The sequence below is a fragment of the Lepeophtheirus salmonis genome, chromosome 2, assembly GCF_016086655.4.
Source record: "Lepeophtheirus salmonis chromosome 2, UVic_Lsal_1.4, whole genome shotgun sequence".
In the NCBI taxonomy this organism is placed as follows: Eukaryota; Metazoa; Arthropoda; class Copepoda; order Siphonostomatoida; family Caligidae; genus Lepeophtheirus; species Lepeophtheirus salmonis.
This window is the reverse complement of record NC_052132.2, coordinates 4,800,931-4,820,696: the sequence shown is the minus strand read 5'-3', so window position 1 is coordinate 4,820,696 and position 19,766 is coordinate 4,800,931. Positions and strand designations below refer to the sequence as shown.

Here is a 19,766-nt window from a genome sequence, read left to right as displayed (position 1 = left end):
AATACCATCAACTAAAAACAAAGTACTTCCAGAATATTGTTACATTTAGTCTAAATATATTTGTCCTCGTAATAAGAATTCCTGATCCTTTATAAAGACTTGATTGTATCTCACTTCTACATAAGTTTCTTTTATTTATGAACATTAAGTATTAAGTTTCTAGTTGGCGGTATTATGATATCTTTTGATAGGTTTTGGATAATGATTTTGATATATCCGACAATATAAAATACTATTCCTTGCGGTAGATCCTCTAGATGAAGTTACTTATCAAGGAGATTTATCCATAATGTATCAATTCACATATCATATTGGTTTACTTAGAGGTATAAGATTGTTGATCTTATTCTTTTTCAGCTTTGTATAGATGTACTTGAAAGAGGTGAATTGTGTCAAATAAGAAAAATATTTATGTTTAAGTAGTAACGTTTGGATATTTGTTAAATAATAAGTTTAACTGCTGTACAACTGAGTAAATTCACTAATATCCTATTGATAGTATAAGTATCAATGATTGACAAGAAGATGAAGAATTCCCTTTTAGTTATTATTATTATATATTTCTTTTCACCAGCTAGAATTATTTTGTTACTTTAGAGGCAACTGTCATAAATTGGTGTATGTACTATGCAAACTATTTTTTGGTAACTACAGGCCATTCTTGTCATCATAGATCATACAACCTTAGCAGAAGTTTGACTTTTCTTTACGTAAAATTTTGAATTAGTGTATTAACAATGATTGTGATATACCTATATCCGGCGATCTAAAATACATTTACTTGCTGCTGTTGAAGATCCTGGAAAAAAGTTTTAATGTTAGAAGATCTTCCATAATAGTCTTAAATGACCTATAATTTGCATAACGTATTGATCTACTTTTATGTATACTATTATAATTTTGTCGGCTCTGTATAAATGGACTTGAACGAGGGGAATTGTGTCGAATAAGGAAACAATTGATGTTTAAGTAGTATCCTTTGGATATTTGTTAAATACAAAGTTTTTCATTCCTTTATAACTTTGTACATTCCCTTAATTTCTATTGTTAGTAAAGAAATCACAGATTGATAAGAAAATAATATTTCAATTTTAGTTTATTCTTTTTTTGCACTAGCTAGAAGTATTTTGTTATTTTAGAGGCAGATATATTAAATTCGTTTATGTACCATGCAAACTATTTCATGGTAACTACAGGCCATTCTTGGTATTGTATATCATACAACCATTTTAGAAATTTGATTTTGTAAACTGACAATGTGGCATATCAAAGCAAAGGGAAGGAGCATAGAAGAATATGATAACTGGTTGATAATTTTGGTAAGGATACAAAAGCGTGCGAGGAGAAGGGAAGAAATACTTATGGCATCATTCATTAAATAATATACATCTTCTTTTATGAAGAACGCTATCATTCCCGCCTTTATTATTCAATATTAATATAATATTAGATGCTGATAGTCGATAGAGAACTGAATAAAATCCCTAAAATAACGTCGCCTTCTGTCTGGATTTCTTAAAATGGAGGCCCAGGAATTTGGAAAATAATTACCGGATGAGAAACAGATGGTTTGTCGAATTTGTCGATATTCAATCTTTTTTTATTTATTGAACCTATCTTTGTAACAATTCAACAGTTTTAAGGACCGATACCTTGGTCCTACATCCCTAGGTATCTTTATAGCTATTCTTCACTCATAGCCAGGATTTAATAATAGAAAATATTGGAAGAAAATAATAAATGATAGCGAGGAACTTATAATAATAAGTTCTAGGGACACACCTCCTACTTTAATCTTCAGTCATGAACGTCTCGAGCACCTGAACAACAGACTAGAAAACGCACGTTCAAAGGGCTGGCTGCGACGTTCAAGAATATGATATTTTCTTAATAAAAATTTATCAACACGGGTTTTCAATACATATTTAAGAGTTATAGTTCATAATAGGACAATTAATAAGAATCAAAAAGACAAAATCAGCTGCAATATATCACCAATATAATTTAAATTAATTATTCCAAAAATAGAGACACACACCAGAAAAATTAATGTTTTCATAACTTAAACATTATCAGATTGAAGTTTGGGAACCTTTCTAGATTTGAGCTTGTTTTCAGATAATATTTTTCTGTCTTTCTGTCGGAAGTTGCCATTGAGTTGAGCAACCAAATTTTTGCCCATCACGTTGAAGAGGATTTTACAAAGAATGCTTGACCATTTGTGACCTTGATCATACACAGTATCAACCATTGCTTTGATTGTAGTTTCTGAGCTCGTCTTGACTCTTTATGGTTGATTTCTTTGATATGAGCTAAGTTAGAATTTACACAATTTAACTCCTAGACGGTTCAGGGGAATGCTAAAGTATTCTTGCCTTTAGAAGGAGTTGTAAATATTTTTTATAATTGTGTTTCTATTGATGTTGAGTGGGTGAGTAATTAAAGTCTGGAGCTCACCACTACAAAGAAAATGTGTGAAGAACTTCCTGTTGACTGGCTGGTTATCAACTACAAGTCTCTACAGTAACTGCAGTAGACAGATTTCATAGATACATGGACCTGAAGGCAATTCAACTTAAAGATTTGATTATAGAGGGCCGTACTAACATTTTGCCACAGAATACAAACCGAAAGAAGACAAGGCACAAATCTCCTTCTGTTAGGTTTCTCGAAGAGTTATGTCATCTGTTCTATGATGAAAGACAATTTTTGAAGAATGAATTGACTCCAAGTGTGGGGGTGCAAGTAGTTTGTTCAATAAATCTATTAATTATTCAAGAACTCTTTTGATCCTAAATACGCAGCAATGTTGATTACTTCAGCTACTGATTTGATGACATAAGCCTTTGTGGTAAAACTGTGGGAGACTAAACTATTGCTTGGCGTATGATGCCTATAAAAAATTCGAAAAGTAATATCTTCTTGGATTTCGAGGCTAGCCTTAATATCAGGGCCCCCTACCTTTTTTTGCTTCAAGCTTAACAAGGGCCAATTTGGAGATTTAATGACTATAAACCCCGACGGTAATGTTTCAAGTAACCACTTGTAATGTATTTCGTATTTCCTTCCCCCTTGTTCTTCTTATCGTCTTGTATTTTCTTTTATTATGTATTAAAGTACTGTCTTTTACGTAGTATAAATAGTCATGTATTTTGTATATTAATTAGAGTAGGTTTTTGTATTATAAAGAATACAGATGTTCCTTTCATAAGTGGTATATTATTCCTCCACGTGATTTCTTCTCCTCATGTCTCTCGGTCATCCTGGATCTCTCCACCTATAAATAGGTGTGTGTCTCCTCTCCCTCGTCAAGACACAACACCATCATACAGCTCGGTCACGGCCAGAGCCTCTTCTTCGCCAAACATTTTGAGCTCCAAGGCTTCCTAACGCTCGTTTTCGAGCTCGAGTTGTAGGGCACTAGCGGATGCTCGGATGGGTCTAGGAAGAGGTGGAGGAGAAGAGAGGTAGAGCGAAAAGTTTGGCCACATTCAAGGGACAGCATCCTTTTTGAGTCTCCTGAAAAGTTCAGTAATTCAATTAAGTACATATGTCAATCCTTGAATTAGTTCTATATTTCATTCTAAAGTAACTTAGCCTTTTACGCAAAGCTAGAACCTGTTTTTGAGCTTGTGCACATGAGGGCCCTGCCTTAGTTCCAGTTGTCAATTAAGTTGATGACCACTGCCCGGTCTTTGATCTACGAAATGGGTAATATAATCCGACTTCGTGAAATGGAGGCTGCACAGTCTTGAATTCTTAGTAATTGTCTATATTTTGAATTCACTTTTTGTCTTGGAACAGTCCTCTCCCATTTGGATTCAAGTTCCAGATTAGGAAGCACATTAAAACTATGTTATAGGATCTTAGGAGTCTTGGGGAGCCCATCATAACCTTGAAGACATCACTTCCATCCCATCACCTTAAACTTTAAAGTGACGATCGGAATCCTGAAGCTATAAATATTAATTGTAGTATCTTTCACAACTGAAAACAATTACTAATCAATTTAAAAAAAGCCGTGTCTTGGAGCCGGCGCGATTTTTTATTAATCTTCATGTAGTGAAGATAGCTCTAGATGTCCATGCTTCCGTTATCTTGTTTCTTAAAAGAGTTTATGTTGAACAGCTGAAATGACATAATTAGTAACTTTGTCATTTCAGCTGTTGTAATAATCATAAAAGACTTATAACGACCGGTCCTACTCTTAGGACTGAACTGATAGGACTTCAGTCTTTTTAGTTTGTTTAGACCGATCCAACACTACTCACAAGTTATTTTATCAAGTCAATCAAGGACTAATAGAGAGTAGGACTTGAGACAGCTTTTAACTGCAGTCCTCAAATTAATTTTTTTATTATTTTTCCTTCTTTCATTGTTGGTTTCACTTTTATAATAACGTCACGAATAATATTGAGCAATGAACTACGAGTACTACAGTCAACAACTGACTCAACTCTGTCTCCAGTCCTTCTCTCTTGTAGTCCTTGAGTAAATTTATATGTAAATTTAATCGTACAGATTTTTTTCCTTCTAATAATGTTCGGAAGGCATCACTTATAATATACATATGTACATTCAAACAATTTTATTAAAGCAGGTATAGCTATTTTCCACATGAAATTTCATTCAATCCCTTATCCCTATATTATTTTGAAACGACCACTCATTTTATTAGGTAGCAAACAGGAAATATTTGAAACTTCCAATCTTAAAAACCCACGTATGACATAAGATTGTTATAAAGTAAGATATGATGTAACGTTTTTTAAGAAAAATAGTATGAATTCAAAAAAGAATCGTCTTTGAATCAATAAATAGAGTAGTTTGATCGCAAAGTATTTATACATCATCAAAATTCTTACAACTTTTTTTTTTTTTACAAAAATGATGATCACTATTATGAGGTTCTGCAATCCAATTGTTCATTTCAAAGAATCCATTAAAGATATGATTGCGTCAATAATGTAATTGTATTTCCCAAACTTTCCATCAAAAGAAACATAAAAAAGATCAAAAATCAGTTGGTATTATTTGGGCCATTGATTACCAACCCTTTCAACACTTGGAGCCCTATATAATTTTTTAATATCCTGCTGAGCCCCTCTCCCCTGCTTATTATTATAAAAAGATGGGTATTTGTAAATCTATATTTTCCGTGACCCATGTTGTAATTAAATAATGCATTTAAGACGAATAAATTGTAAGTTGTACAATTTGCTTATACAAGTTGCAAACTTGTATAAGCAAATATACATTATATATAATTTATTTGAGCTTCATGCTTGAATCCTGTTAGAAATCTTGCACTCCCTATTAAATGAATGTTGGTATTTAAATCTATTTGACAATGAAATATTGTTCACCTGGTTTGAATTTGAATAATTTATTGCCATATCCTGTATTCAAAAATCCTATAGGTATCTACATTCTACATATATCTATTCTACCTTTTTAAAAACCAACAATAATATGAGCATTATGGGCTAAAAAAGCGTTTGTCACTCTTTATACCACACAAGTTGCTTAGTATAAAAAAAAAATATTCCTTTGTTCACTATGGAAACACTTATATTTGTAATTAAGGTCACATCTTCATTATTTTTGTACGATTCTTTGGAAAAATCTATTTCAGAACATTATTTGCAATAAGTGTTTATTTGTTTGTTTTCATTTGAAATTCTTAGCGTTCATCCGTAGTAAATGCCATCGAGTTAAAATGTAAATTGACACCAAACTATTTTTCATTATTTCCATAAATATTCAACCAGGGCAGGGTTTAAGGGGGAGCAAGTACTCAATGCCCCTCTTGATTGGGGCCCTGCGCTGGGTATTATGTTAAACACACGGTTATATGTATCGAAAATATATTTTTTTAAAGTCATGAATAATAATAAAGAAAGGACCTTTTTATAACTTTATATCTGTGTTGATTTTATCCTAATGGCCAGTGTCCTCTGGCCAACGAAGGATTTTCGTCACACCCTTTAAAAATATATAATCTTTTCTTAATTCCTTATCTCTCATTAAGTTTAAAAAAAATTATATTCAATAAAATGACCCTTTATGGGACACTATGATTTAGAGTGGTAAATTGTATGCATTTTCAGTATGTGATAAAAGAAATCGTAGAGTAACATGATAATCCTGACAATTTAAAGAAGGTTTTTAGAGGAAGGCAGCATAACTGTGATGACGTTTCTTTAAATTAGAGTTATTAAATGAGGGAAACAAAGACAAGCTTCCACTCTGTATCAAGCCAGGACATATGCATAAATGACTCTGTTTTCGATTTTAAGTTCCTCTCCACTCAATCATTTTTAGAATTATCAGGGTTACCATGTTAATTTTAGGGGTTTGTTTATATACCGAAAATACAGCACTAATTATAACTCCTAACAAATGATCAGTGTTACTCTCTGTCATTCATAATCCCACACACTTGTGTTTACACTTAATACTTAGATGTTCTCTCCTCAAGAATTGAAATAAAATATAAACAGCTTTAAAAAAAACCAGCCCAATAACAACAAAAATGACACTATAAAAATGATTTAGGTTAGCAATTTATAGACCCTCTCACTCCAAAAGATTATTAACCCCGGTTCTAGCCCTTTTTATTCGTGATTCATTAATCAAGAGTAGGCATGTGAAAAAGAGGGATTCCGGCAAGTGTTTTCTGTTCTCGAAAAAATATGTTTTCCACCATAACTTCAATACAAGCTATGATCAAACATTCTGATACTTTCAGAACCTCAAAATTTTAACCTTTGAAACTTGAAGGAATAAACATGACAAGTTAATTGGTTTAATATTTCTTTTAAGATCTTTTAACTAAACAATATATAAAAGGGGTGGCAATTCGTGTAATATGCCTCAATTGATATATTAATCTATATTATTATAGGTAGTTTGATCATATTTAATCATCTTTAAGCGGCTAAAATCAAGGCACTATTCCTTTCCAACCAAAATCTTTAAAAAGATCGTTTTTTTACCTTTAAATTGCAATTTTTCAAATAAAATGTCTATTATTTGAAATTATTTTACAATTTTGCTGGTTTATCATGATTTTTTTTTTACTCAAAATTTTGTCTTGAACTAAAAAAAAGTTAATATTACTCAAACATTCTCGAAAATCTGACTTGATACAAAAAAACTAATTACAGGTTCGTGATCAGCGCATCAAGTACTACTGGAATTATATGAGGAACTTAAAATATTTTTTCTAAAAAGCAAATTTTTGTTGCCTTTGATAATTTTGTATATTATTTAAGAAAAAGGAAGATAAAATAACTTAAGCTAGACATAGAACGATCACCTATTTTTCAATGTTTCCACTCCTCTCATGTCCTACGTTGACTTTTTTTTGTGTATTATGATCAACTTAATTTTTAATATGTTTAATCACCTTTATCTGTTATGATTTTTGTATCATTATTTGATCAGAGCAGGGATGGGCAACTGTCACCCGGGGGCCATACACGGCCCTCATTTTTACTCAGTGCGGCCCGAAATAGATCAATAATAATTGGAAAATAAAATAAAAAAATGGTCATGTGCCCCTCCAATGATAGTGATGAAAAAAAATTGGCCCTTTTTATCATGGAAGTTGCTCATCCCTGGTCTAGAGGCTATAAAATCCCTTTTTAAATTAAAATGTTTATTTATGTATATATTCTACGTGACTGCTTCGCTATTTAAGTGTAAGAACGAAATAAAAAAAAATAAACAATCCCAGACATAGCCCATTTTCCCTCAATAAAACAAAAAACCTACAAAAAATTATGTTTTTTACAACTTTAAATAATACAAAGTTTTAAAATTATTTGTAGAAAAATTAAAGGATCTTGAAAATCTTGGTATTAACTGCATATATCATATTTTTGAATCCTCGATTGAAGTAGTTTGATACCTTTTTAGCTAAAAAACTTCATGAATGCAATTACAAATGTATAATGAATAAATTATCAAACAGAAAAAAAAATCTGATTATGACCTTTCAGTTTTGCAAACAACGTATTGCATCATCGAAAAACCACTTTTTTCAAATAATGACTATTCTATTTTTAGAGATGTTGTAAGGTGAAAATCTTTTTTTTATACAAACATTAGCAAAACCAGTCTGTTAATTATTTTGAATTAAAAAAATGATCATTGTTTAACCAATAACTTAAAAAAATCGATTTAAAAAAAAAATAATCAATTTTGACCTATTTTCAAAGGCAAACAAAACCTTTTAGTTCTTAATTCTTCCTTGATTCATATTTTTTATCATCAAACTCTGACTACGTATGAACGAACCTATTGGGCGTATGAGAGTTTTACTCATAGAGATCATCAATATATGTATAATATAATAAGTGATGGTGTGAATAAGAAGTTGATGGCGTCGTAGTTAACCAAAACATTGTAGTAGTGATTAATAGGTATGTAAACAAATAGAGGGCGCTTTAAATATTTTTATATCATACAAGGTTTTGAGTGATGGATACTCCATTTTTTTGGTCAACAAACTTTTGGCTTCAAAACCTTACTTTTTCTCAGCGTAAACACTCTATGTATTTTATCTCTATGGGTTAACTCCTATCATGATGATGAGAAGAAGTATGGAATGGCCTGAGTGGGCATGTTAAACATTTAAATTATTTACTTTTGTATTTTCAAGAATTAATTTGAAAAGAAAAATTGCTCAATTATTGCACTTTTTTTCCCTTCAAAAAATTGTTAACCACTTTCAAAAACCTTTTTTGGTCGATCCCCACTGTAAGTAAATAGGCGCCATGTAACATATTGGCATTTTTTTGATCAAATATTTTCGTACTTTATTACCTCCGCCAACGACGTTAACCGGAGCTTATGTTTTTGCTTTGTTTGTTAGACACCAAGATTAAGGTAAAAGTTACTGATCCATTTTGATCAAACTTGGAACGAATATGGTCAGAGTAAAAGGCCATTGAATTTTGAGAGGTCAAGGTAACACAAAACGTAAATAATGCATAATTAGGTGGAGGTTTTGCACTTTACCGAGTGGTCATTCTAATTATAGCTGGTTTTTCCCATTTCAAACCCCTATCTTTGTATGTTTTTTTTGTATATACAGAGGCGTCCTCAGAGGGTGGGCTTGGGGGGGCTCTGTAATTGATGTATTTTTATATTCATTAAGCAAAAATGATCCCTTTGCAGGAAATTTTTTATATGGGGAAATAGGGAGAATATTGTTAAAGGGATTTCTTTTTTTTTAAAGGGTCATTTTGTCCAATTTAGGGCTGTTTCAAAAATCTAATTTTAAAATTTATCCTGTGGACGCCCCTGTCATACTCCCATACTCAAATAACGAACCCTCATTTTGAATATCACTCATAATTTGATTTTGACTAAGAAGAGTGGGGGAATAATTTTTATTTTTTATAGGACCTAGTACCTATCATGACTTATCCCACTAGTCAAGGTCAGTTGTCAGCGATTGTGATTTATATTTTATTGTTGGTAAAAAGCATAGCGAGTAAAGTTTATTCTGACCCTTTCCTTAAATAACAATAAATCCCTCATTGTATGTGAACGGACAAATAGGTCCATTTATTTGTACAAGGAGATGATGATATGATTAATATTGACAAAGATAACAATCACGGGACAAAGAGTTTGTACAAAAAAAAACAATAAACAGAATTGACTCGAGCCAAATTGCTCCTATTATTCACGACGATAACCAGACAAAACTCACAAATGATTTTTGTCAAAGGAACATTCATCGGGCCAGACACTACAAAATGGCTATTAAATTATACAATGTCTCAAAAAATGATATAGAAATAGCACTAATTGATTCGCATGTTATTATCTTAATAATATGTGATATATCAACACAAAAGCAAGCTAGAATATATGTATGTATATAGAAAGATGCTCATATTTAATAAGATTATTATAATACTAATATTATTTTTATAGGTATATTCTATTGACTCCCCAGCACGTCATTACCTTCTTGTATCTCGCAACCTTTCCCCCCTAAAAGAGACAAAAAAAAAGGTTCAAAATCATTTGGGGATTTTTGTATTTTACTAGAAATTTTTTTATCCAGATGAAAAAAAAATATAGAAAAAAGGAGTAAATTTTTTTAAAGATTTATTTTCTTAACAAAAAAGTTTAGGTGCACAAATTATGTAATACAATAAAAAATTATATTTGTAACTTTTTGTGGAAGGCTAAAAACTTTTGAGTTTTTTTTTCCAAAAATTTACTATTTAAATTAATTTTTCTTTGAAATTCTATTTTTTTTGTGAAAAACTATGGATTTTTGAAAAAAGAAATTAAAAAAATTTAACATTTTTGAATTTTTTTTTTTCAAAAGAATTACTATTTTTTTTTTTCGGTGAATAACAATAGATTTTTTAAATTTTGTTTCAAAAAATTTAATATTTTTGATTTAATTTTTGAAATTATTTTTCAAAAATGTAATATTTGAAATTTTTTGGGAACAGTTGTGGATTTTTGAAATTTTATTTTTAAAAATTCCTAAAATCAATGCCTTTTCCCAAAGATATAATCTTGCAGACATATGACCTTTACGATGATTAATAATCCTCCCACGAGACATTTTTCCATTTTTATAATGTTAGTGCATCTGGAAAAAACAAAATACACTGTTATAATAAGATAATATAATATACGTACTCTGTCGTCTTAAAGCCATCTTGTTTCTCAGTTTGGATCCTTTCATAAGATTAAAAAAAACAAGTTATTTCAAGAGTTGATGAATAGTAGCGTCCTCGTAACCCCCCCCGCACTTTTTTTATCATAATAATAAGTAATAACATTAACATAAGAGAGTCAACACACGCATTTATGGGCAAAACCACTTATTCAGCTGTGGTATATCTAGTATGAATATGCGTATTAAAGTGTTTCTCATCCTATTTGCATATTTTCTGTTTTCTTATTTACTATATTAATAATAATTCAATTCATTGTTACTGTTGTTATTATTTATACCAAGCTTGGATCCATTTGTTCCTTGATTTTTAAAAAATACAAAACGACAACCACAAGACCTTTTTGTCCAAACTGAAGTTGACTAGGAAAACACTTTTTTCCTCACGAGACGTCCATTTTGAGGCACCGGGAAAGAGTGGACATGAATATGATACGACGGTTCATCATTATTGTCTTCTCTCTGATTGGCTTAAATGGTAGGCTGCAGATTGTTCCCAATTTTGAGAGCATATTCAATATAGACAATTCAATTCTGACACCAAATTTGAAAAATTATATGCATATGTAGAATTAAGATTTCATCAGTGGGATTTTTATGGGATAAAAAGTTTCCGAAATTTCCATGAAAACTTTATTTGGGAAATTCTAGAAATTTTGAAACTTAAAAAATAACCAGTCAGGTTCCTACGTTATTTTTTTAGACCTCAGAGGTCATTAAGAGGCTGTTTTTAACTGAAGTAAAACATAATTTCCCTTTTCTCTGTCCCTCCCTCTTCTCTTCCACCTCTTTCTACATACATCTTCCTGTCTCTTTTCTTCTACCTTCATTCTTTGCTTCTACTCCCCTGTATTCAGCCCTGGAACCCTCTGCTAATATGCCTTAGAAATCAATTATATATTTTATTACTCAACTTCATCGATCGTGTTTTCTCATTTATATTCCATGTATCAAGTCATAAATTCTACTTTTTTATCACACGAGGTTGGGACTTTTTTGATCTTACATATTATTTTTGAAATTCGACGCTAGACCTCTGATGTTCAGTCATTCCCTAAAACCCTTTTCCATAGATGGAAGTGTTGTGTCAGTCCTTATATACGACTGAGGACTCCAGTCCAGTCCCACTTGTCGATCCTTTAAGAAGGTCGAATCGTTCCTTCTTGACGTCATCGATGATGTTTTTTCTTCTTATAGTTATTTTGTTTAATAATAGATTAAATTTTATAACTAAGTAACAATATAATACATTGGCAGTATAATGAAATAATAATATATTTAGCAGAATATATGCAATAATCTTAATAAATATATTATATATAAATGGCGATCATTTTCCACTCAATATCCAAGTCTGATATATTCCAATTCTGTTCTGTCCAGAGAGATTCAAGAATGAGTTGATCCTTTCAAAAAAGGTTTTTTCTAATTCAACTTTCACACATAGAATGTTGACGATTGTACAATAAATATAAATGATTCATATAAAAGGATTTTGTGAAAATATATGTATAACTTTTAAAGGAAATATTCCATTCCATAATTCAAGTCATAAGTCTTTGAATAAAGATTTTTATAATATATTTACTCTTTAAAAATAAGTGTCTATGAGTAGTAGATTCTTTGCAGCATGATGGAAAATGGCAACCAATAAGTGCATACAATAGATGCCAATCCTAAAAAACTTCATTCATTCATTATAACCACTTATTCAATGAGATACCTAAATATTAAAATAACATGTGCCCCATCAACACAAAAACAAGTTAGAATCATTTTTCTCAAAATGGAATCTGGGATTTATACAACTGTATTCTTCCACGAATTATCGTGAATTTTTATCAACAAATTATAACTAATAATCCTTTGGAGGCACCGCAAAGTGTACACGTAGAGTGCAAAAATTCATCATCACAATAAATGAATGAATTATCAATTGATAGATGCAATTTGAAGAATGATATTAGGTCCAAATTAAGTCCAAATAAAGGTTCTTGACTATGGCTAACATTCTTGGGGATATCAACTCATCCAAGGAATTTGAGCACAAGGCCTATAAAGGACCGACATAGGACTATCAAATATTGGGTTGAATGTATAATGGCCGAGGCGTCCGCAGGGGGTGGGCTAGAGTCCTTCCCAAATTAAGGAATTTTTGCTTTTATCAAGAAAATTTAATATTTGAAAAGCCCTCCCCAAAATATAATCCTGTGAACGCCCCTAAATAGATAAATTTAGGTATTTTTGTTTTACTCATCACATATTATATACAAGAAATTTTTTTTTGATACCCAACGCCCTCTCCTTCCCAAAGCCATAATATCAACAAATACGCATTTTCGTGTATAACTTAAACATTTAGATATATTTATTTAACCCAAAAATCAGTAAATCTATAGATATTTATATATATATTAATTAAAAACCAGACTATATGTTTGAAGGACTTAACCATCATCCTTCGTAGGTAGTAAAATTATTAATAAGATTAGCTTTACATATATTTGTTGTAGTTAGGATCTACTTTAGAGTGGATTTATATAATAATTTATATAATATATTTGTACATTAAAATTTCTACATAATATGAACTATATAAAAAAATTGAATATTTAATGGCAGGCAGGGGAAAAAAATAATAATAAAAAAAATGAGAAATAAAGGCACATCATGAACTGACAAATCCCTGTATCATTATGAAAGTGTTAACAAAAATACAGAAGGGGACTTTTTATTTTAATATACTCATTCTTTGAATAATATATATTACTAAAAGTCGTGTGTATGAATATTAAAAAATAGATATATATCTAAAGTACTCTGTATGCAAAAAAGTACTTTTTTTAAATCGACTATTCAATAGTTTGTTGTATGTAAAAAAACAAATTAATTTCTTTTAAGAATGATAAATCGTAATAATAGGACGATAAACTTATGAAAACGATTGTCAAATAGATAGAGGAACACTTGATAACACGTTTTACTACATGGAGTAGTCCAGGGCCTGATGTTCTCCTCTCTCCTTGTCTTTCTTTTTACAGCTGCTGACAAATTCAATGCACTTTGTGCAAGCTATTTAAGGAAAAGTATTGATGGAGTTCTCTTCATGAGTATTACACTTTATATCCAAGAGGATTTTTATGTATCCGATAGCAATCGATAATGATGGAGTCTCTAGAGTTTTTACTGAGTGAATTATTGATTCCAACGACGCGTGCCTTGTTCATTAAGTTCATGGATTCCTTACGTTTTTTACGACATTGAATGAGGAGACAAATGACAAGAAGTATGGCAACAAACAAAACCATGATGGCTGCTCCGTATAACACAAAAAAGAGTAAACGGTTGGCAAAGAGAAACGTTGAGTCAGGTTCGTCATGTCTAATAATATCATCATGACCTTCATAATTTGACTCTGTTGTTGAACTACTTGTAGTAGGAATGTGGGCAGGGCTCCGAATGTCTCCTTCTCCATTCCTGGATGGAGTGTTTTCTACAAAGTGTATATCATCTTCTTCAATCATCTCCTCGAGAGGGAAATCATCTTTCTCAGAATCATCTTTCTCGGAATCCTCTGTGGGATCGGATCCAAGGAACGTGGAGCCTTCTTCCTCTTCATCTATTTTGTCTTCAGAGTCAAAGTCCTCGAGTGGAAATTCTCCACTTCCCCCCAAATACTCATCTAATAGATCTGTATAAGGACCAGAAAACTCTTCATCAAGGAATTCGTAACCGCCTGAGGATTCTAAGTCTACGCCATCCTCTTCATCAAAAGATGGAATACTACCAAGGGCAGGCACAGCCAGGAGCACAATAATAAAAAATGAACACTTGAATCTTTTATTCAACATTTTGCAATCACTTCATTCGATTCACACTCACTAATAAACATATACAAAATATTTTCTTTTGATAGATAGATTATTTAACTCTGGTCTGAGACAATGGACAAAACTTATTGGATTCTTTTTTCCATCCCCATAATTCTATAATAAAAAAGAAGAAAAAAGAGGGAGCCCTCCTTCTACTCTACCTGTGGGGGTTACCATTTTTTTCAGATGGTTTTGGGGATAGTACATTCTTTTTTATTCACCTGCACATTACACGCCGGTCATTCCCTGGTGGAAGAACCAACCTTTCTTTATACCTGGGTTTTTTCTAAGTACAACGGCAAAAACAAAAAAATATAATAATGATTATCGTACTAACAGTAATAACAAAAATAATACAGTCGTCATTATATTGAGGATAATTAATATTTTAACAAGGTTTTTAAATAAGAAAAAACGTCAATGTTTGGTCAATTTGCGGTGTCTTTTCCTCAATCCCTCAACCGACTCAAAAGTCACGACAATTACTTTAACTAATTATAACAGCGTTGTTCCTTTATCAAAATAATAAATGAATGCTTCTATTAATAGATGTGTCATCATCATTGTACCTAAAATGTAAGAAACCATTCTAAAAGTAGGTTTCGTGAGTCTGTTGCATATGAACAATTTTTGCGCGATATTTTTTATTTTTTTTAGGTCCATAATCATGTATGTGGCCGGTAGAATCACTATTGATATATACATTCAAAACCTCATTCACTAAAACATGGGTACAAACAGAAACTTAAGGATAAAAACATTTTAAGGAGATAAAATGTTCGATACAAACTTCATAATATAAATATAAAACTTCAAATTTTATATGGTGTAATTATAGAAAATGTTAAGTAGTATCTACAGGTCTAAATATATACTTAACAAGTCGTTCCTTTATTTAATATCGTAACTTTCCTTTCATTAAAGAAACCTGAGGGGTGGGGGAGATGCCCAAATCAATATGTAATTGCAAATTATTCACAACTATTGAATTATTTTTCAATGGTTCTTGGGAATTGTTCACAGCTTAACAAAAGCCAATCTAAATTCGACCAATCAACGTTCAGAACATTGATTGGAGAAAAATCAGCAGTTTAATATAAAATGCAGTGTCTACATATTTTAGTGTAAGTGACGTAATGCTGTATTAAAGCAAGTTTTTTGTATTCATACTTTTTGTCTAACATTTTAAAAATGTTGTTCAGTTGAAAGAAGCATTCATTATAGCATTTGACTTCAATTAGGTTGATTTGTGATGCGGATAAATTGACAAGACTCGAGATATGTAGTACAAACTCATTTAGTCTGTGCCATTTGGATTTTAAGTGCCAGAATATATTAGGTAAGTCACTTAACTCTGTTCCACTCCAGATATTAATAGAACTTATTATCAAATCCTTTACTGTCTGTATAAGAGGATCAGATTAATTTTCTAAATATTATAACATAATTCTAATATCTATCTAGACAAATAATAATTGTGACACCTTTTAACTGGGTATTTCAAGAATTTATGAGAGGAAAATAAAATGGGTTCAGCTTAAATCCAGAATATTTCTGAAAGAAATATACAAAATAATATATTTATCCCTCATTAATCTTTTAATTTTTTTATGGATGCACAATATACATGGTACATGTGGTGGAATTACTGCTGATTGATGGATTCGAAATATGGAGCTAATCTCAAACACAGATAAAAACAAACTCTTAAAGGTAAATACTATTGTTGGTTTCTGCTTATGAAAATTTTTTGATTTCCGTCAAGTTCGAGTTCTTCAGATCTGTGTCGTGTTATGAAAATATCCTATTAATTTTATAGTTTTTCATAATTTCCACGTGTTAAGTAATGGAGTTGTTTCCCTATTTAACACTGAGATATAAGCATGATCCTCAGTATATAAAAAACAAAAAACATTTTTAGAAAGGGGCTGATGGAAAGTTGGTGATGGGATGTGAGAGTGATTTTAATCTTTTTTTTTTAAATTATTTCTTATTGGGAGAAATTGCTTTGACTTACGAATTTTGTATAAATTCGTATGTCAAGGTACATATTACTGTACATCAACTCTTCTTTTAATAAGAAAGGATCTGAGTTTGTAATTTATCACTGATCTTTTCAGTGATACTTGAAATTTGACAAATTAGTACTCAAATGTTCGAATTCATTTTGAATATTTGAATATAAGTACATTCGAATGATGAAATACGAAATATTTTAGATGAGTTGGAGTCATCAGGGCTGCAGTAGTTTCTCACTTGACTGAGAAAAAAAGAGAAATGTATTTCCCTAAAGAATGCCATTAAAAAAAATTATATAAGGTCCAAAATTATATTTTTTGACAAAATAAGATTCGAAATTAAATACAAACATTCAAAAGGGAAGGAAAGAATAGTCTGCCTTGTACGTTCGCATCTTTACTCCAGACCCCACTCCCGCTATACCTGGCCCTGGCCTCGGTTATCCTTATTCCTACCCAGTTTGAGATTAGGGTCCTGTGCAATCTGTTTCAAATAGGGCTCCGTTTTAGTAAAGCCCGTTTCTTTTCATTGGTAAAGTCGAGTTTTTTACGAGTTTGAGAAGTAATGCTCAAATCTAATACTACTAAATAGGTTTTAAGGAGTTACTGTTTAAATGTAAATGCACATGATGTCATGCTCCGTGTTGTTTTTATTTTAATATATTCTCACAACTAGAGTTAAGTATGTGAACGTAGATCGTAGCTACAAGGTCACTAATGTAACTGATCCCTGGAATTAAAAGTAGATACATAAATATCTCTATCCCTATACATTCTTCTCCCCTTCACCCTGTTAGGGTAGTTTTTACCCAACATATTAGATAGAACAACCATCCTCACGTTCTTTCACTAATAGATAATGAAAAATATATATACTATTAATTCACGAAGTAAAATATGAAAAATAATAAATAAGATATTTTCAAAATAAGACCATAGGGATCGAAAAATCATGGGATTAGGTAGATATAAATTGAAAGAATAAATGAAAAACACAGTTTACAACCCCTAAAAATGTTTTATCCTTGCATGAAGCTCTCCTACAATAAAAAAACACCTCCTCCAGACATAAAAATCATTATCTCAGAGACTTATAGAACCACTATATTCATATATATTATGTCCAGACTCTCTAATTGGGCATCAGACATTAGTTTCAAATCCCTACTATAACAACCTATGGATTTATCTGAGTCAAATCTGAGGATTTAGCACTTATGTATGATAAAAAAACCAAAACATTTAAGAGTTTTCGATGTTTAATGCTCAATGTTAAAACAAACATTGAATTTTTTCATATATTTTGAAGGAAAATCTGTCTAGAGTAAATGTATTGAAAGTGAGTTATATTTATGATTGTAAAATCAAAGCACTTTTTTTTTTTTTTTTTGGGGGGAGGTTTTAGTTCTTGTTATGGTAACCTCAAAGTACTTCATTACTTCACTATCACAACAAAATACTGTGTACCGAGTGTTCCATTAAAATCAGAACAATTCAATAAGATATAATATATTAATCAACATTAAGAATTTCAACAAAATTAATACTATAAATAGATGTGTATCTGAGCTCTCTTAATCACTGATGTAACTGTCCTTAGCGATAGTAATGACTTCCAGGTGGCGGCAGAAGGCCTGTCACTCGCTGTGGATGTAGTCCTCTCTCATGGCGTCCCAGTGCTATCCGACAGTGGCTTTGAAGATGTTGGCCTGGACTATTTTCTTTAACTCCTCACGGGCCAGTTTGTCCTTTTTGACAGAGCCCTTCTTCCTCTCTCACGTTTAGGACTTGCTGACTGTGTAGATAGTGGTCCCGGAGATGTCCAACTGGTTGGAGTGCAAGAATGGAAATTTGTCCATCGCGTTCAAGTTTCATTTTCTTGATTTGATGTTGCCCCCTTTTCTGTATTTTTTTAATTGATTGAATGGTTGCATTATATAATAAAGGCGTTATTTAACGTGCTAAGCAGTGTTTTAAATTTTCTAAGGCTGTTATTATTATTCTTTTATTCGTAAAGAGACAACATCTAACTATAAGGCTTCATCACGAATGTGTTTGCTCATGAATGACGGAGAGCAACAGTTAGGATTTGTTGGGGGAGTTATAACTTTTAAAAGTAAGTCCTTGTTGGACTCAGAGTAGAATTGTGGATCGATATTGGAGTAATTCCTTACTAAATATGAAGTAAGACTTGTTTTTATTTAATGATATCCACATATAACTACTCGCAGCTAATCTAATAAAACGTCATAACAGCTGAGCTGCTTTCCTCCAAAATATTTTTTAAATTGTCAGATTTGGTTCCACATTTCTAGTTGCTATTTTTACATACTTAAAATGCTTACGATGTATAAAGCCTGAATTATATTCGTGTTTGTAAATATTTTTTTTCAAAAAATTCGTTTGTCTTTTATGGATTGCATATCAAATCTTGTATTTATGTGTGTAGTTTACCTGTTTTTTTTTCTTCTTCTTCTTAAGGATAATAAAAGATTTGACTTCTATTTTTTCAACAAAAAGATCCTAGGCATTCACTTCTCTTCAGTATTTATTTTATGTGTACATTTTATTTTAAAAAAAAGAAGATATTAATCTTCTTTTTTTTAGGACTTATGTAATACAGTTGAACAATATAAACACTCTTACTTTTTACAAATTTATATTCCTGAATTATTTAAAGATAAATGGAATGTAAAATTTGAACAAAATTATACTGTTTAAGTAATTTGAGCATAAAACAACACGCATACTATGATTTCAAATTATTTTTTTATATACATAGTTTTGGATTTAAAAAAAATAAATTATAATTATTATATTACAAAATTAAGAATGATATAAATACGAAATGAGGAATAATATATATTTAAAATATAATCCAAATTTTATGACACTTCAAGTGTCCATGTTAGTGGTTTTAGTACAATCATAAGGTAGAATGAATCTCAGCTTTGAGATTTCGTTTTTACTACAAGATCCAGATAAATCTTGTAAAGATTTCAGACCTAGAAATATTCCGCAGGGGGAATAATAAGATAATATTTCTACTTTTACCAACCTTCATACAAGTGATCCGTGGCCCATATTTGGGTCACCACACATCTATTACGAAATATATTTATTTTACTCTCCTGAAGATAATCATGATATTCTTCATAT

The 19,766-nt window shown here is 31.0% G+C and overlaps 2 long non-coding RNA genes across 2 annotated transcripts in view; one reads left to right on the top strand and one right to left on the bottom strand.

Annotated features, from left to right (window-relative positions):
• Window positions 1–3,618: 3,618 nt before the first annotated feature.
• Window positions 3,619–4,412, bottom strand: LOC139907699 (uncharacterized). The gene is made up of 3 exons (XR_011784433.1): window positions 4,272–4,412; window positions 4,002–4,128; window positions 3,619–3,956 (listed from the first exon to the last, which is right to left on the bottom strand). It is a non-coding gene; the product is annotated as an uncharacterized lncRNA (long non-coding RNA).
• An 11,336-nt stretch (window positions 4,413–15,748) lies between these two features.
• The window catches only part of LOC139907698 (uncharacterized), a 37,285-nt gene continuing 33,267 nt past the window's right edge, over window positions 15,749–19,766 (top strand). The window contains exon 1 of the long non-coding RNA XR_011784432.1: window positions 15,749–16,302. This is a non-coding gene — a long non-coding RNA (uncharacterized lncRNA). The remainder of the gene's footprint in view (window positions 16,303–19,766) is intronic.